Source organism: Athene noctua, chromosome 3 (genome assembly GCF_965140245.1).
Source record: "Athene noctua chromosome 3, bAthNoc1.hap1.1, whole genome shotgun sequence".
Taxonomy (NCBI): Eukaryota; Metazoa; Chordata; class Aves; order Strigiformes; family Strigidae; genus Athene; species Athene noctua.
Window position 1 is genome coordinate 21744024 of NC_134039.1, and position 16205 is coordinate 21760228.

The 16205-nt window shown below is 38.1% G+C and overlaps 1 protein-coding gene across 1 annotated transcript in view; it reads left to right on the forward strand.

Moving 5' to 3' along the window:
- Positions 1–7049: 7049 nt before the first annotated feature.
- The window catches only part of PLEKHA5 (pleckstrin homology domain containing A5), a 191779-nt gene continuing 182623 nt past the window's right edge, over positions 7050–16205 (forward strand). The window contains exon 1 of the mRNA XM_074902235.1: positions 7050–7076. The gene's annotated coding sequence lies outside the window, so the exon portion shown is untranslated. The remainder of the gene's footprint in view (positions 7077–16205) is intronic.

The following is a 16205-nucleotide window of genomic DNA, read 5'->3' on the forward strand; positions in this document are numbered from 1 at the left end:
CACAAATCGGCATCTGCTCCACCGCTGACCTCCATGGGGGGCGGCCCTGCCGTCTCGCCACAGGGTACGAGGCAGTCTCTGCTCCGGCGCACTTCCCCCCCTTCTCCTCCTTCCTTCCCCTGACCTTGTTGTCCACCCAGATGTTGTCCTCCCAGGTTCCCCTTCTTAAGTACGTTATTGCAGAGGCGCAGCTAGTTGGCCCAGCCTGACGCAAAGGGGGGTCTGACTTGGAGCCGGGCGGTGGCTTCTCAAAGGTGTCACTGCTGTAGCCCCCTCCCCTGCCACTCACTCGAACCAAACATCTGTTAATCTTGATTGCTCTGACTAAAGACAGGGGGAGGTTTGAATGCCTTCATAAATTCCTATCCGGTTAGTTTCATACCGTTTTCTCAAGACTGATGTGAAAGGGATAGCTGAGCATATTTGTATGTGGACAGAGCCTGTAAACACTGATTTCCCCTTACAGATAATGATTAAACCCCACTTTCGGTGAAACTGGAGTAAAATGTCAATAGTTCTACTGGATCAGGGAGGTGATCTGGTTCCAATTAATTATAAAGACAGCAGACTCTACCCAATTGCATATAAAAAAAGTAGAAAATTAGCAGCCTAATAAGTAACCAAGCAACAGAGGCAATACGTTATTGCTATGAAAACATTAGCTTTAATATCCACTGATTTTTATCCTAAATTTACAGAGCTAAGATTACATTATCCCAGGCTTTTGCCAAGAAAGGTCCTGTATCACTATAAGCTTTTGTGGGTTTTATGCCAGTCAGCACCTTTCTTACAAGGGCTCCACCAGAGCCCCTTAGTCCTTCCTTTCTTAGTTACCTAACAGAGCTGAGCTCATTTAACATCTGTCACAGATACCATGCTTACACATCTTAGCACAATGTAAAGATACTCAAGTTAGCTTCTTTACAAAGCACATTATTCTGTACAGAGCACACCAGCAGATGCTGCTTCTGGCACCCTACCTAATATATGTTAGAAGTATCTTGAGTATCTCAGCTTAGTACAGCACTGAGTGGTTGGAGACATATTATTACTCGCTTAACAACTTATGCAAATGCCTTGGTTTCTATTATACTTCCAGTATCTTAAAATGGGCTTATTCTGCTTCCTTACAGGAGTGCTATAGGGATGAAGTCATGCATAATACTGATGTACTCAGCATAGTGAAAGAAGCCATGCAACACTCCACTGGCGTCCTTCTCTGGGTGGTGCAAGCTGAGCCAGCCCCTCGCAAACGTATGCATTCCTCTGGCCTCCCAATGCCCTGCCTGCCTTTCTCCCTTCCTTCTGAGCACAAGACAAGCAGTGAATCAAACATGGAGAAAAAAGAGAAAGAAGGATTTTTCCCTATCCCTAGTCAGATTAATAGCCATTCAAACATACAGTTTTAAAGGAATATGTAAAGTAAGAAAAGAGAGAAATTACTAGATTGTGAAAGGGAAAGAATGGAGAGTAGCTTATTTAAATTAACCGAGGGAATATTTACACTTCCCATTTCTGAGATTTGCAATTCTGTAGAGTAATGTCCCAGAGGAAGTAATGAAAACCTCATCACTGAGTTGGAATAGCTCTAGAGTGAACAACAGTGTGGGGGCTGTGGACTGGCTTATGGTTCCTCTCTCTCTTTTTCTAATCAAGCACGCTCCCCTTATATCTCTGTGGCATGAACAGTGGGACAATCCATATCAACGCATTAATGTATTTGACTTTTAAAACCTGTATAGATACTTATACCAAATAAATTAATAAGATTACCAACAGGATTAATGTACTATTGTTTGTCATTCTTCTGTTTCCTGTGATCATATAATATAATAAAAATGTTAGTTTAAAACTTTTGGCTCATTCTTGAAGGCATTTCATAATGTGGATTCCCCATGCACACACATATCTGTTGAAAGCTTTTCCCATAACTTTGCATAGTACTAAATGTTTCCTCTCTTGTCTAACCCTAGGAAACTTTAGGAAAACATGATCTCTGTGGGTCAAAATCCTTTGTATTCTTATTGTGCACAGGCATTTCTAAGTTAAACACTGAATATTTCAGAGGATTTGAGTTGGCATTGCACAGCCCTAGAGACAGAACCCATCTTGGGAATACCCCAAGGGGATCCTCTGCAGAAGTGAGGAGAACAGCTGCATCAGAGGTCACAATTTCCAGTGCCTCTTTTGGCATTTCCTTATATTTACCAACTGTAGAGTTTTATATTTGATAATTACCTAAATTGTGCACTGTTCTTCTGCCTCTAATACCTTGTGCTGAAATTGTGGAGTAGCTTTTTCAAGTGTTTGTTCTCCCATCTATGTACCAGCTGAGGTAAGTAACAAGGTCTAAATATGTAGTCTTTGCATTGTACACAAGCTTACTCACCTCAGACTAGCTAATTCTGCTCTACAGAATTAATTCCACTTTAGCTTACTATGATTGTTTATTCATAAATATCTTGATTCTTTAGCAGAAAATTTATTTAAATTGAAATGAGAAAGAAGGCTGTAAAGGATATTACTAGGAGGAATACAGTAGTTACTGGACCCACTGAAGTTTTTCCTACTATTTCAGTTAGAGACAATATTATGCTTCACTTTCTGTTGGAAAATTATGTTTAAATTTTCCATGGAAAACATCTGCTGTATTCCACACCAGCACTGGCAGTCATTCAACAATAGATTAAATCACTCATTCCATATATGCTAGTAAATATAGTCTCCCTTCTGCTAAAGTTGTTATTGACCATGGCTTATTGAAGGACTCGTTTTGTCAATTTCTAACTTTTTCTAATTTGACTACTCTTTGCAAGTAAATACCTTACTTTTATCTTTCTCTATCATTTGCACCTTGAATGCAAAGGTTGCTTCCAGACACCCAGGGGTTTGGAAAATCAGGTCATCAAACCTTCCCAAACATAACTGAACATTTATTTTAATCTTGGCTTTGGACAATGATGCAGACACTATTGTTCAGAACCTTTTGTTTTATCACAAAGATCTCATAATAACATGGGCAAGGCTAATCAAGATCCCAACTCATTACTTTTTACATTTTCTGTCTTGAACTTTGACAATGTTCATTAGAGCAGGGTTGCAATATAACAACCACCAGTCCCTGAGCAATGGGGCACATTGGTGCAGCTCACACAGCAGGAGTGTTTTACATATTTGAGCATTTTGGATAAAGATGGTTTCGCTATTTAGCTATCTTGAATATTGCTTTTGCATGTGTATTTCATTATTCCTTTTTTTCAATAAGATAAACTGAGTTTTAAGGATCCCTAGCAAAGACAACATAGCTAAATGTCACCAGAAACGAAGCTAAAAAAACCCCTGAGATCTGTAGTTTCCTTATTCCAGCCGTGAGCAAAGGAATTTCAAGGGGAATTAGAGAAGTACCTAAGTCTTAATGACACTGTGTAGACCTTGGGGTAGCTATGCTTCATGGCATGTTTTTACACTCCTGGTCCACCAGTTAACCTTGAAATTTTCCAGAGCACTGCAGATGTCTTTTAGACCATCCATCCAGCTCTCATAGGTGCACACCCAGGTCTCATCCTGGAGAGGATTTGCACATGGCTGGACATACACTTGGACCAGAGATCTGAGGAATGTTCATTGAGCCACAGAACCAACATAGACTGTTTAAGGGAGTTATGACAGTGCCTCAAAAGTTGGGGCTTATGACTTTTGAATTCTGCTTCCATATTTCTGTATTCTGAATTATGACTTAGCCAGAGCCAGAAAGAAGAGTTTCTAAAATATTGACAACATTTTTGATAGTTTTCTTGTACTCACCTCAATACTCCGCTTTAAACTTAGTCCAGGTGGACTCCAATATTTAAAACCACATTAAGTTCTTAAACCAAAAATGGATTGATCCTATTTTGTGTTTGACTGGGTCAGGATCCTGAATTTGCTACAATGTTGATTTGCATGCAATGTGTTTTGAATTTCCAAGACATACAGGAGTGTTTGAAAATGTTTACATGCATACTTGAGCCTTGTACAATAACTACCATTATTGCTTAAAGACCTCTCTTCACTTTAGTGTACAGTGTGCAGAACACACTTTAGTGAAGTGTTGCAGAACACTTCATGGGTCATAAGTTGTAAGTCATTAGTATCTCTAGGCAAATTTTGTATCTGTTAAATTTTACACTGCAGAAATTGCCCCTTACATGTAGTTTACAGTCCTTCTACTGGTACTTAAAGATTCTTATGTTTGAGAAATTGAATGATTACTTCTTTCTTATGATAATTCATGTAGTTTTATAGATTTTTATACAGAATAGATATACTAATATGCAGGGTTGTAATTCTTCTATTGTATCCAGTGCAAGCAGAGAGCTGTGAAATAAAATGTCTATTTACAACCTTTATTACATAAAACCTTGTCTAAAGTTCACGAAATGGTCTGTCTATACTTATGATGATTAAAAAACCCCACACTGTGAGTGAGGCCAAACAGTATCTTTCTGAAACAACTAGGAAACTCCTAAGAGTTGTCAACAAATATGTCTTATGAATGATGTCATGTACGAACAGAAAGTAATGGGACTTGGATATGCTATGTATGCAAAAAGAACCTGACTGGAAAGTATAATTCTTATGCCTTTCTTTTGCTTCTAATGCAAACGGTAGCTGAGTAAAGGTAAAAAAAGAAGTCTGATTAGAATGAAACCTCTGCAGCACACAGACTGAGGCTTTCAGTCACCAAAAATGAAAGTAATGAAAATCAGGGCATGAACACTCACTGTGTCAGGCTTTGGGGAAATAAAAGCTGATAGAGAGTGAACCGCAGCAACCTGCATAACTCTGCCCTCATGTTAGAGAACCTAAAACACAATTCCACCAGCGGTGCTGCATGCAGTCTTCACAAATATTTGATTATATCTCCTCTAAGAGCCTAACAAAATCTAAATGAGTATTTGGGAAGATGACTAATAGCTTAGCATGAATATTCCAAACAAGCCTTCCTAGGTATTTGTATAAAGCCACTCAAATTAACCTGATCTTCTGTGTGTGTCTGTACATCTAGATTAGTGCATTTTCATTCCTTTTATTTGTTTCATAACATGCATATATACCTGTGTGCAGGACAAATGTGAATTAAACAAAGAATAAGCAATTAATTTACAGCATATAGCATTAATATCCAGTAAAACATTATACCTAAGAGTAATTTGTTCCCCTTCAGATTTTCTAATTAGCTGGTCCCTTTATCAAGCTTAACCCATCACACAGGTTACTCTTCAATTTGCTTAACTTTAATCTCACATGTCTCATTAAGCATATGGTAGACAGTTTGAGGCCTTATAACATGCCAGTCTTGGATATATCATTCTCTTCACCCCGTGAGAGTAGAGATAACTGAAAGATTACAAAAACAGCTCCAGTGGAAAAAGCCATTAAATTTTATTAACCAGGGCCCTGAACCAGGAATCATTACTATAACAATGCAAAGTGGAGGTAAAATATCACCTCATCAGTGTGATAGTGTTTTACGACCATTTCATACTTATGCAAATGATTGCATATGTGAAAGGCAATAATGAATTAATGGACCAACCACATAGTAACATCAAGGGTAAAAATGCAAATTTATTTAGGATTCACTAGAGTGATAGAGCTATGGTGCTACGGAGAGAGTCTTCTTCCCGGAAAAGTTCTTCCTCGCATCCACATCACAGGGCTTTCATCAAATTCTAGTATGCCTTCAGATGGATGTGAAAAATGTTATGATACAGAAAATTTGTAATTGCTACAAGATGAATTAGTTGCTGGTGGGATAGGAAGGTGAAACTCCAATGAGTTGACAATCTTTCAAATAAAAGGTTAAATTTCTTTCCTTAGACTGTAGGAAAGGTAGGGTTTTGCTGAGAATCTCTCCTGGATGACTGCTAATCTTTTTGTTCCGCACACAGATACACTGTTGCTTATTGTCATGGTAACAGGCAGCTCTACTCCTCTCTGCTTCTGCTTTTTCTGAGGCTATGGACACCCATGCACTTCTCCCCATGCATAATCCTGTCATTCTTCCAGTCTTATCCTGAAAGTTTTGCATTGGCCCTTGCCTTTCACACTTGATAATCCACCCCTTCCCAAGGAAGGGACCTTTCTTTGTTCTCAGGGTCAGGACATAGTGATGTGAGTTATTTTTTACCATCCTGCCACGGAAGGTACAGGCACCAGCTCAGGTACATGCTCTACTTCACTGTTTGTACAGGTGCAATTGGATCACAATGTTTGGCTCCCAAAACTCAAGCTGACATTGGAGCACATATAATGTGACATAGGCAAACACGTACTGATCAACACATTACTGTAATGAATAATTTTTATTAAGTAGCTGCAATAATGCATTAGAGAATGAAAGATTCAAAATGAGCAGCCACATTTCAAGCATGTTCAAAGTCATTTAGTCTTTCACTTGCCTGCAAACCCTGCCCACCTGGCTTTCTGAGCAAAGTGCAGGGATGGATCCATCCCACTAAACAGCCTGCTTGCACCTGCCTGCTGTGGCTCTCCCCTGCATTCCTTTCTCTGTTTGCTCTGCTCTGCACCCTAAAGACCCTTCTTGTATTCAAAGAAAAGGACAATTTGTTTCTGCCTAGATGAGAAAAGGACAATTTGTTTCTGCCTAGATGCATAGTTCTGCTAACTAGACAGACCTCTCAGAGTGAAATATTTATTCTGCTCATAATGCAAACACGCCATGCAAGTGACAGCCTTTCCCAAACTATTACTAGTCACCCAGGATCACCCCCACGCTTGTACACATACCTATTCTCAAAATGGAACCACACATTGGCAGATTTTTCAGTCGGTTCAGCGAAAGGAAAGTGGCCGATAAGAAGCCCGAGGGCTGTTCTAACCTACAACTATTGGCAGTGCTCCCAGAGGGAAAGTACACCAGCTTAGGAGAGGCGTGAGTGCTCCACTGGCAAGCCTCATCCCTCCCTCCTTTGGGAGCTAAAAGGGGGAACAGTGCAGGACACAGAGACGGGAATGCTGTGACTGCTGAAACCAGTTATCTACAAGGAGAATTGCCACCTTGCCAGATCCAGGTACTTTTTAAGATCCTTTGGATAACTTAAACAGCATTGTTAAATAAATTTATTAAAATTATTAAACATTATTAGATAAACTTATTCCATCAAGTCTGGAATAGACAAGGGTATCTGGCAAAAAGATTTCAATATAACATTGACTGAGAACCTTTGCCCTCCATTCTAGGCCTTTTATTATCATCTTGTCATTTTTTTCACTGGTCTGGCAGTGTAAAAAGAATCTGAATTTCTGATGTAAAAAGCACAGCAGAAAAAGAAATTGTAAAAAGTTTCAGGCCCTCCTTACTTTTCATTAAGGGATAAAGCATGGTGAGGAGGGTGCTATTTATATTCCTTTTCTGACCACCTTTGTAATGAACAGGCCAGCGCAGCCAAGAAGCATCTCTTGACTCATTCAGTTAGCATTATCAGCAATTTTTGCCTACCTTGCTTTTTACCTAGGGCTAGTCTCAGCAAAAACTAGGTTAAAACCTGGATGGAGATCTCAGGCTTTGGTCCAGTATGTTTTCTGGGTGAATACAGAATGAATGTGTGTATGAATGCATATTTAGTGCTACAGGCAATACCTGTTTTATTTAATAATAATGTTGTGTCCTTACCTAAACTGTTCATTTGAGGCTTCCAAAGCAGTTAATATTTGCAATACTCATATAGTATTATTATTAATTATTATTGTGTTCGCAGATACAAGTTGAGATATACAGCTAAGCATCTTCTCAAAGCCATACAACACAATCTAAATCTGTGAGTTCTTGAGAAAAAGATAAGCTTAGCAGTGACCTCGTTTTCATCTTGTCATGATCTAGACAGTTGACCTTTCACTTGTTATGTGCCATATAATTTGTCCATAATTACTGATAGCAGTAAGAATTCAAAAAAGCTAGAAAGGCTCAAAGGACTTGTTGCCCATGTACAAAACTAAGAACAATAGAGAAAGCCACTGCTGCAGTGGAATGTTAAAGGGAAACAGTCTTTCTCAACCATGATAATCCTACAAAGCAATTGTAAGTGACATTGGTCTTTACATGCTGAATAGATAATACAGCACTAAAAAAACCATTATATGAGTAGATTTTACTTTACTTATATTTTCTACTATAATCTTTCCTTTCTCTCCACTTTTTCTAGCCTGTCTACATATCTCCCTTATGTGCTTACACACAGAGCCTTTCTCAATACACAAGGAATCTATTAAATGTTCTTTGGAAAAAGTAAACATGCATGAGAAGAGATGCTGGTATTATTTTGCACTGTCTCACCCAGCTCTCTGAATGCAAGTACAAAATGTGAGCAGAAGTGAATAACAGCTAGGGGCAGGTATTCTATATAAGGCGGACCCCACATTTACCCCAAAGCACTTGTATCTCCAGCACAGCACAGCTTCTATGTTAGTGCACCAATTGGCTCATATATGAAAAGCCTGTTATGTCTACTGTAGATGCAGTGACAGCTGATGGCATCAGAAGCAGGAAGACAGCACGGTTGTAAAATAAATGACTAATAGGAAAATAACTTAGGATGTCAAGAGTGAGGACTCCAGACTGTTGATGGTGTACAGAAGGAAAAGAGAGGTGTATAGAAACAGAAAAAAGAAATATCAGTGCACTGGCCAAGACAGAGGCAGAGCTTAGTGTAGAAACTCTTCAGCAGGATAAATAGAAAAAGAGGAAATTCTTCTCTTTTAAATGCAGCAGCTGTAAAGGAGGGAGTTGTATGCCACACACCCCTTTTATTTTCACTGGTGCTTCACAGAGAGTCACAAACAGGCTGCCCTGTTATATATGATCTTCAATAATCTCACTCACATAAACAAATGCACTAAACCAGAGGATTGATTGTAACTTGTTCCCAGATAAAACATTAAGCATTTGGGCGCATGGCCTGCAGTCAGTTTCCAGACTCTGCAAAGGTGAAGACAGACTTGAATGTTTTTTCTCATTCCTAAATTATTACTGGCTCAAATGTCCTGAATACAGATTAGAAGAATTACCTGATTATATTAACCTAGGGAAAGAGTTGAATAAAAAACCATGATTGTATTTCAGGAAAATAGTCTCCATTAGAGAGTAAAATCTCTCTCCCTCTCCCCCACTCTTGAGTACTTATATGCAGCATGTAGTGCTTTTTATAACCCATTTTTGGAGTACTTGAATCCAGTTAAATATTGTCTACTCTGTTTGAAAGATTATTAAGTCACCCAGGACTCATCTCCTAGGACAGCAATAAACCAACCCTCCTGCCAGTCATAAACACATAACATGCCTGCATTTAATGTTTGCTCTGTTCCATTTGAAATGTTAATCATCTCTATGTAAATTCTAGTATACTGAAAGTCAGTTCATATTAACTTCAAGTTACCTGATTTAGACACAGGAGAGGACAACCGTTTATCGGCCTTTTTTTAAAGATCAGAGAAGCTTGTCCCTAAAATATGTTCCATAACATGCAAATGAATCTTAATGTCTCTAATTAGATTATATCTTGAGGGTGCTTTCTGCTGTTAAAATAAAGTGTTACTGTATCATAGACTTAATACACTCCAAGGATCTGATTTCAGCATGTCACAACTACACTTCCTACCCTGGTCTGTGACTTGCCTACCCTCATGGGTTTTGTTACAAAAAAATTCAAATCTTTTTTCTGACACCTCCCTCTTCAGCTCCAACACTGATGACGTTGTGGAAATGCTTGCAGGGACAAGACTCCCTCATGATAGGTGTACGAGTTACAGTGGCTCTGTTGTGCAACACGTTCAGCAACTGCTTATGACAAGGTCTAGAAGCTCTACATACTTGCTGATGAGTAAGAAATTAATTCACACTTCAAGCTTATTCTCCACTGCTGTATCTCATATAGGGAGATAAGTGTGTCATGGTGGTTATCTTGTGTTAAAATCCCAGGGGTGAGAAACCATTATACTTCCACTGAGAGGTAGCAAAGTGAGGTCAACACTACATCATATGCCTGCAAGTGACTCCACCTGCTATGTTTCACAGTAAAACGAGAATTTGCAGTCTCCGTGAAGCTTTAAAGTGGGAAACAAAAATACAAGGTAGTCATCATGTAGGAAAACATTTTGTTTAAGCTGGAAAGAGAAGCCTTAGTCACCTGGTGCAAATATATGTATTTAAAAATAAAAAGGTGTGGTTGGCAACTGGACTAGCACTTCCATTTCCACAGGGAATACTGCAGACTCTTGAACAGAAGCTGCTTGGTAAGCAGGAGGTGAGAACGGAAAACATGCAGAGATGGCTGAATATTTGTTACAAATGCAGCCCTTCTTCATGCTCATGTATCATTTCTTAACTGATCCTGATTTCTTCAAATACACTTGTTGATATGCTACAGGGTATATCTTTAAAGCAACAGCACTAAGAAGCAAATATCATTATGAGTTATGTGCACAGAAAATAGGAAATCTGAACCATCTCTCTCTACTGTCTTATTATATCAAAATATTATACTGTAAGTTTGCTGGGGGCTTTGTCTGTTTGTTTCTGTGCTTCTGGTGGTGTTTCTTTAAATCGTGATCTCTTAAACTATTCCTCAGTAAGCACTGGAGTTTTTATTTGGGCATCTCTAGGTTAATATTAAAATAAATAGCAATGTTTTCCAACACATTCATGATAATTAAGCGTTCGGATTTTCTGGAAACACTGAAGTTGAAAGTCACTCTTTTTTTTCACAAACACGGGATGGCACAAGAGCAGAGAAAGAATTTGTATCTAACAAAATTAGAAAATGGTGCTAATGAATAAGAATTGGGGAAAAAAAAAAAAAAGAACATTAAGATGTGTGATTATTTTCAAGTATATCCAACTCGTGCTCACAGATATTTGGGCAACAAATAGTGGAGCTGCGCAAATAGCAAAATAAACTCATAATTCCTATTTTTCAGCATGTTAAAAACTCATTTGTTCATTAAAATAACAGAAAGAGGTTTTAGACTCAAATGGGTTGTTTCATTGTGTATTTTGCCAAGTATGTTAGAATACTCAGTTTGCATGTTCAGCACAGATTTCTAAGAAGAAAAAAATGCGCAGAATGTATTCGAGGACTTTCATTGGCAATCTGCAAGTTTCAAGCTGAAATCTGTGAAGTGCAAATGCTAATATTCCTGAGTAATCAGATAAGAACCTAGTCATTAGTAAAATATAGATCTTTGGTGTAGGATTTGTCCACAGGTTTTTTTAATAGTTGGACAAGATGAGAATGGGCATTAGGTGGCTAGTTCAAAAGTGATAGGCCCAGGGCAAGGAGAAGGGTCTTCAGATGGGGCTCAGATAGATCCACTCAGTCTGTAGGGACATGCACAAGGACTTGGGCACTGATGAGCTTTAAGAATGCTGTCTGTGCTCTGAACAAGCAAATGGAAGAGGGTGGTAGCAGAGTCCCTAAACAAAACAAAAGTTGTGAGTCTAGGAATTAGAGAGAGAAGCAGAAGTCTGTGGCTGAGGCTTCCTGGAGGAACTATAAGGCTAGTTTCCCTCATGAGAAGGAGCTGGCAGAGAATTAGAGCTGAAGTCTTTCAACAAAGGTATCCTAATATTTGATCTGGAATGGTCAGGAGAGACTGGCTCATACAAGACTTAACGAAGTGGAGCTTCCAAAAGGAAACTTTCCATATGAGTCATGTTTTTGCAAGAGCTGAGAACCTTACAGTGTCAACAGTGTGCAAGCAATGGGAGAGCAGACAGATGAGACTACACCTGAGCCCTACATACAGATATGCAAATTTAAAGAGAACCACCCAAAAAAATCACAAGCTTATGGTAATAAAGAAATAGATTCACATGTAAAAATTCTAGGTCATTCTTCAACAACAGCAAATCTCTCACTAGAGAAACGTTGCATGTTCCTCACTGCTAATTTAAACCAAAAACATAGTCAAGTCATGCCAGATATAGACAGTATTACAAGATTTACAGGTCTAATCCACTTTCCTGTAATATAAGTTGAACAGCATTTAACCTGTATGTTGCAAGTTAGTATAGGCCCATTTGAGACTGAGCATTTTAACTTCTTGTCTTCCTAAAATCAGTCATACTTGTTTCAAGATTAAAAATTATAGTGAACAGGAGAACTAAGCTTAGTACTTAACAAAACCAGGATATAATGAGAATTCTTTTTGTTCATCTACCGAAACAGATTTACTTTGTAATTTTCTTATGAATAACCTTCCATGACTCTTTCTGACTAGCACACAGTTCATTCTAAAATGCTACGCATGAGCTTCTAACCCTACTTTAAAGCAATGTTGGATCAGATGTAGCTGAAACCAGCAACAGTATTCTGTTTATAATATGACAGAATAAACATAGAATACTAGGTTTATTATCCTGAGGTTAGATTGCTTTTTGGTTTTAGTGTGGTAAATATTACTGAAGTTATTTTTATTCTAGTAGCATCCATAGCATCTAATGACACTGGGCCCTCACTGACCTCATTATGGTTACAGTCCATATATGTGTTGTCCATTTATGTAGGTGGTGATGCATGATAAAGATGAAACATATGAGTTTTGCTTTCTGGATGTTCACTAACTCATTTCCAACTGGATTTCTTTGAGCCAAACTGAAAAACTTATTCTGCAACAAACAGGCCTGAATTTATTAGCCACTCTTTTTCTCATTTATGTCTAGAAACATGAAATATTTGTAGTCCACAGAAGCCTGAAGCTTTACTTATGAATAAATTATTTGTAATATCCTGATTTACTGTGGTGTTTTGGGGCCATTTTCTTCTGCCTGAGTAACACCAATTAGGGTCAATAGCATCTGCCCAAGGTAATCTGATTTCACTCTGGCCACTTGGAGCTATAAGTAAAATGAAGCTCTGACAATATCAGACACGTTCTGAAGACAGACCTTTAATTTTATGCTTGTATCAAGCAGGAAACATTGCAGATAATACATGAATATCAAAATTTTGTGCTCTCTTTCACAGAAAGCTAATCTAAATGAGTTTAAGGTCTCTTAAACTATTCTGTGTTAGACATGTGGAAACAGTGATTTAGAATTAATTAAATTATCCTGGATTAGAAGATACTTGAAAATATAATTGATCCAGCACAGCTTTAGAAACCTGTCCTAAAATGTCAGGTGAAAACTCCCTCAATTGGTCTCCAGTTTGTTGAATTTGGTCACCAACAAATGATTCTAGAGTTAGTAGCTTTCTTAGTGGGTCACAAACTGGAGACCTGGAACTGACAAGCAAGAAGAGATAAAATATGTTCCAATCGGTACTAAAGGCTTGGTTTCCTCTCTAATTTAGCGGACTGGTTAGTCTGCTTCAGCTTTGATCTGCTATGTAATTGTTCCTTCTCTATCACACATGTGTTTCTGGGAGCTTCTGGTTCTTGGCAAGCTTGAAAATCAGGCAATTTATTTTGGTAACTAAGTATGGACATAGGAGCCCAGCTTCATATATTTATTTACCTTGCTGATAAATCACAGCTGGGCAGCTTCCTGTCAGCAGCACAAATGCAGTGAAGGGCTATACTGGAAATTAAGAGCTTTTAGCCAAACCAGGACTTCATGACTATCGTGTATTGCAATATTGATTTCTATTTCTTTATGGATGAGATTCTTTAAACATTATTGCCTGCTCTGTATATTTAGAGAAGGAAATAACTGCAACATTTCCATTCCAGAAAAACAGCTTTGTGGCCTACTCTCTGCTGAAATTGATTAAGTGACTCTGCAGGGTGGGAAAAAGAGGTTGGTTTTTTTCTCTTTAGGTTATATATTTTACAGCTGTGGGATAGAGTATGAGTCTGTCTGTGGTCAAGGCCATCCACCTGACTGCTGTATTTTTGTCCTACATTTGTTTATATCAGCATCCCTTGTGGATGTCATAAAGCACTTATTTTCAAAGCACTGAAATTGTAAAAATATGCTATTCTTTCAGAAACACTTTGTCAGTGATAGGGAGGTCATTGCCAAGATGAGAGCAAATGTGGCAGAGGCTTGTGCCTTCAGCTCCACCCAGCTTTGCGCAAGTTTCCACAGACTTTTCAACTGTGCATCTCTAACTGGCTGAAGTCAGATGGCTGATGCTGAAATTGCTGTTGTTGTAAGGTCAGCAGATGCCTCAGGTTTTCTTTGTTGTTTTTTGGGGGTTTTTTGTTTTGTTTTGTTTTGTTTTTTTTCCCTTGATTCTAAGCTCTTTCCTTTTGTGTTATTGCATAACTGGAGTTCTTCACAAAACACCTGTTCCTAAGACTGTGCTCTCTGGGAAGTGCTCAGTTTGAAAAGAAAGTTGCCAAGTTGCAGTAACAGCATTTGTATTCTGGGCAAAAACTCATTTAATGATTTTGGATTCAACCGTGCCTAAAGGCTTAAAGAAGCATTTTTACAACAGAAACAAACCATACCAAATATTCAGTAAGCTGTTCAAATATCTGTGTCATTAATAGGACTTTCATTTCCACTGGGACATAATGCTGGGTTGGGTTTGTTTGTGTGTTTGCAATGCTTGAAATAAGTGACAGGCTTCTGGTTTTCCTCTTCGTTTGTTCTTACTTCTTAAACACAGTTGCTAAATGTTACAAAGACACACTGTTTCCTACAGATGCTGAAACACACATTGAACGGTCCTTTTTGGTGAGCAAATTAGATTCTATGCATTACCTTCATTTGAGATTCCCTACGGATTTTGGTACATACAGAACCTGTTAAAAATAATTTTTTAAAAAATTAAAAGTAATTCTTATAATCCTGCTTAAAAGTTATGTATGTTAAGGCTTGAAACACTTCTCATTTCCTCTTCAGATTTTCTAGAGTTTGATGTTTCTTTCTATGCAAGGCAAGGTTGTCTTGCTAGACCTACATGTGGTATACATTTTGTTTAGCTTTGTGTTCTCTGTCAACTTTACCATCCAGATATTACACTAGTAATCTGGTCCCCATAAGGCTGATTTTTTCTGAAGACTAACAGAGCACTGAATAAATGTTTAAGGGATGAAACTGTAAACACAGGGGCTGTAGTTAGCATTGACTCTTTCACAGGAAAGCTTTTGCCAAAAGCTCCTTGTGTCACTTATTTCTAATTGTATTTCTGCTTTGGGTAACCTAACAAATATCTGACTTGAAGAATGAAGCAAGTATCATTCCAAAACCATACTTGTATTAAATTCGGTGATGCCTGTGGAAGTAATTGGGTTTTTACTTTAAAAGTACTTATCCAATACTTCCTGCCTTGGAAATAACTGCAGTGCCTTGATACTGAAAAGCATTGAAGAGCTATGACACCAAAGGAAGTGGCAAATTATCTCAATCTTATTTTGTTACTTTTTTCTAATCCTGTGAAGACCTGTGAAATGTATTTATTTATAGATTCCTCTCTATCACCAGTGTAACCAAGCTCCTCTTCTGCAACTAACTCTTTCATTCCTGGCAATCACAGTAAAAGTAGCTGATAATTTCTCATATTTTTCATGGAACATTTTCCTTCCTTTCTCTAGTTTCCTTAGGAACTGGCTCTAAACAGCTTATATATATATATATATATATATATATATATATATATATGCAGTATAGTAATACTGCACATGTCCAGAATTGAATCAGATCTCTTTCAGGTCTGCAACTGAACAGGCTTTTTTCCCCAGTGACAATTCCTTCAAAACCAATTTTATCTTTCTTCCACTTACATTCATTCTTCTGTTTTGCGGTTCTAGCAGTTCCCTGGGAACTGTCAATCAACACCAAACATAGCTTTACTAGGTGAACATAGAAACTATAGTCTTTTCAGATATATGGCTGAAACACTTGTACTCTTTTGGCACAATTGTCCCTTGCACAACCATTTCAGAATCAATGTGAATTCTCATCCATTTAAATTTATCTAATATGGTGTCATCTATCCCATTATGTTATCTCCCATGGGAATGTGCAAGCATCTTCTGATTTCAGTCCTCTTTGAGTGGTTTCCAGTATTTTTAGCTATATGCATGCTGCTGAGATGTAGTTATATACTGTTACCTTTCTTCCTTCTTGTTACCTGCAGCCTACAACCATGTCTTCTTCCACAGTTCATTGTTATGCTTCTCTTTTACAAAAGTGTTCTGGTGCGAGCATTTCTATGGTACTAAAATTATTACACTGAAAATCTAGCTTTCTCATT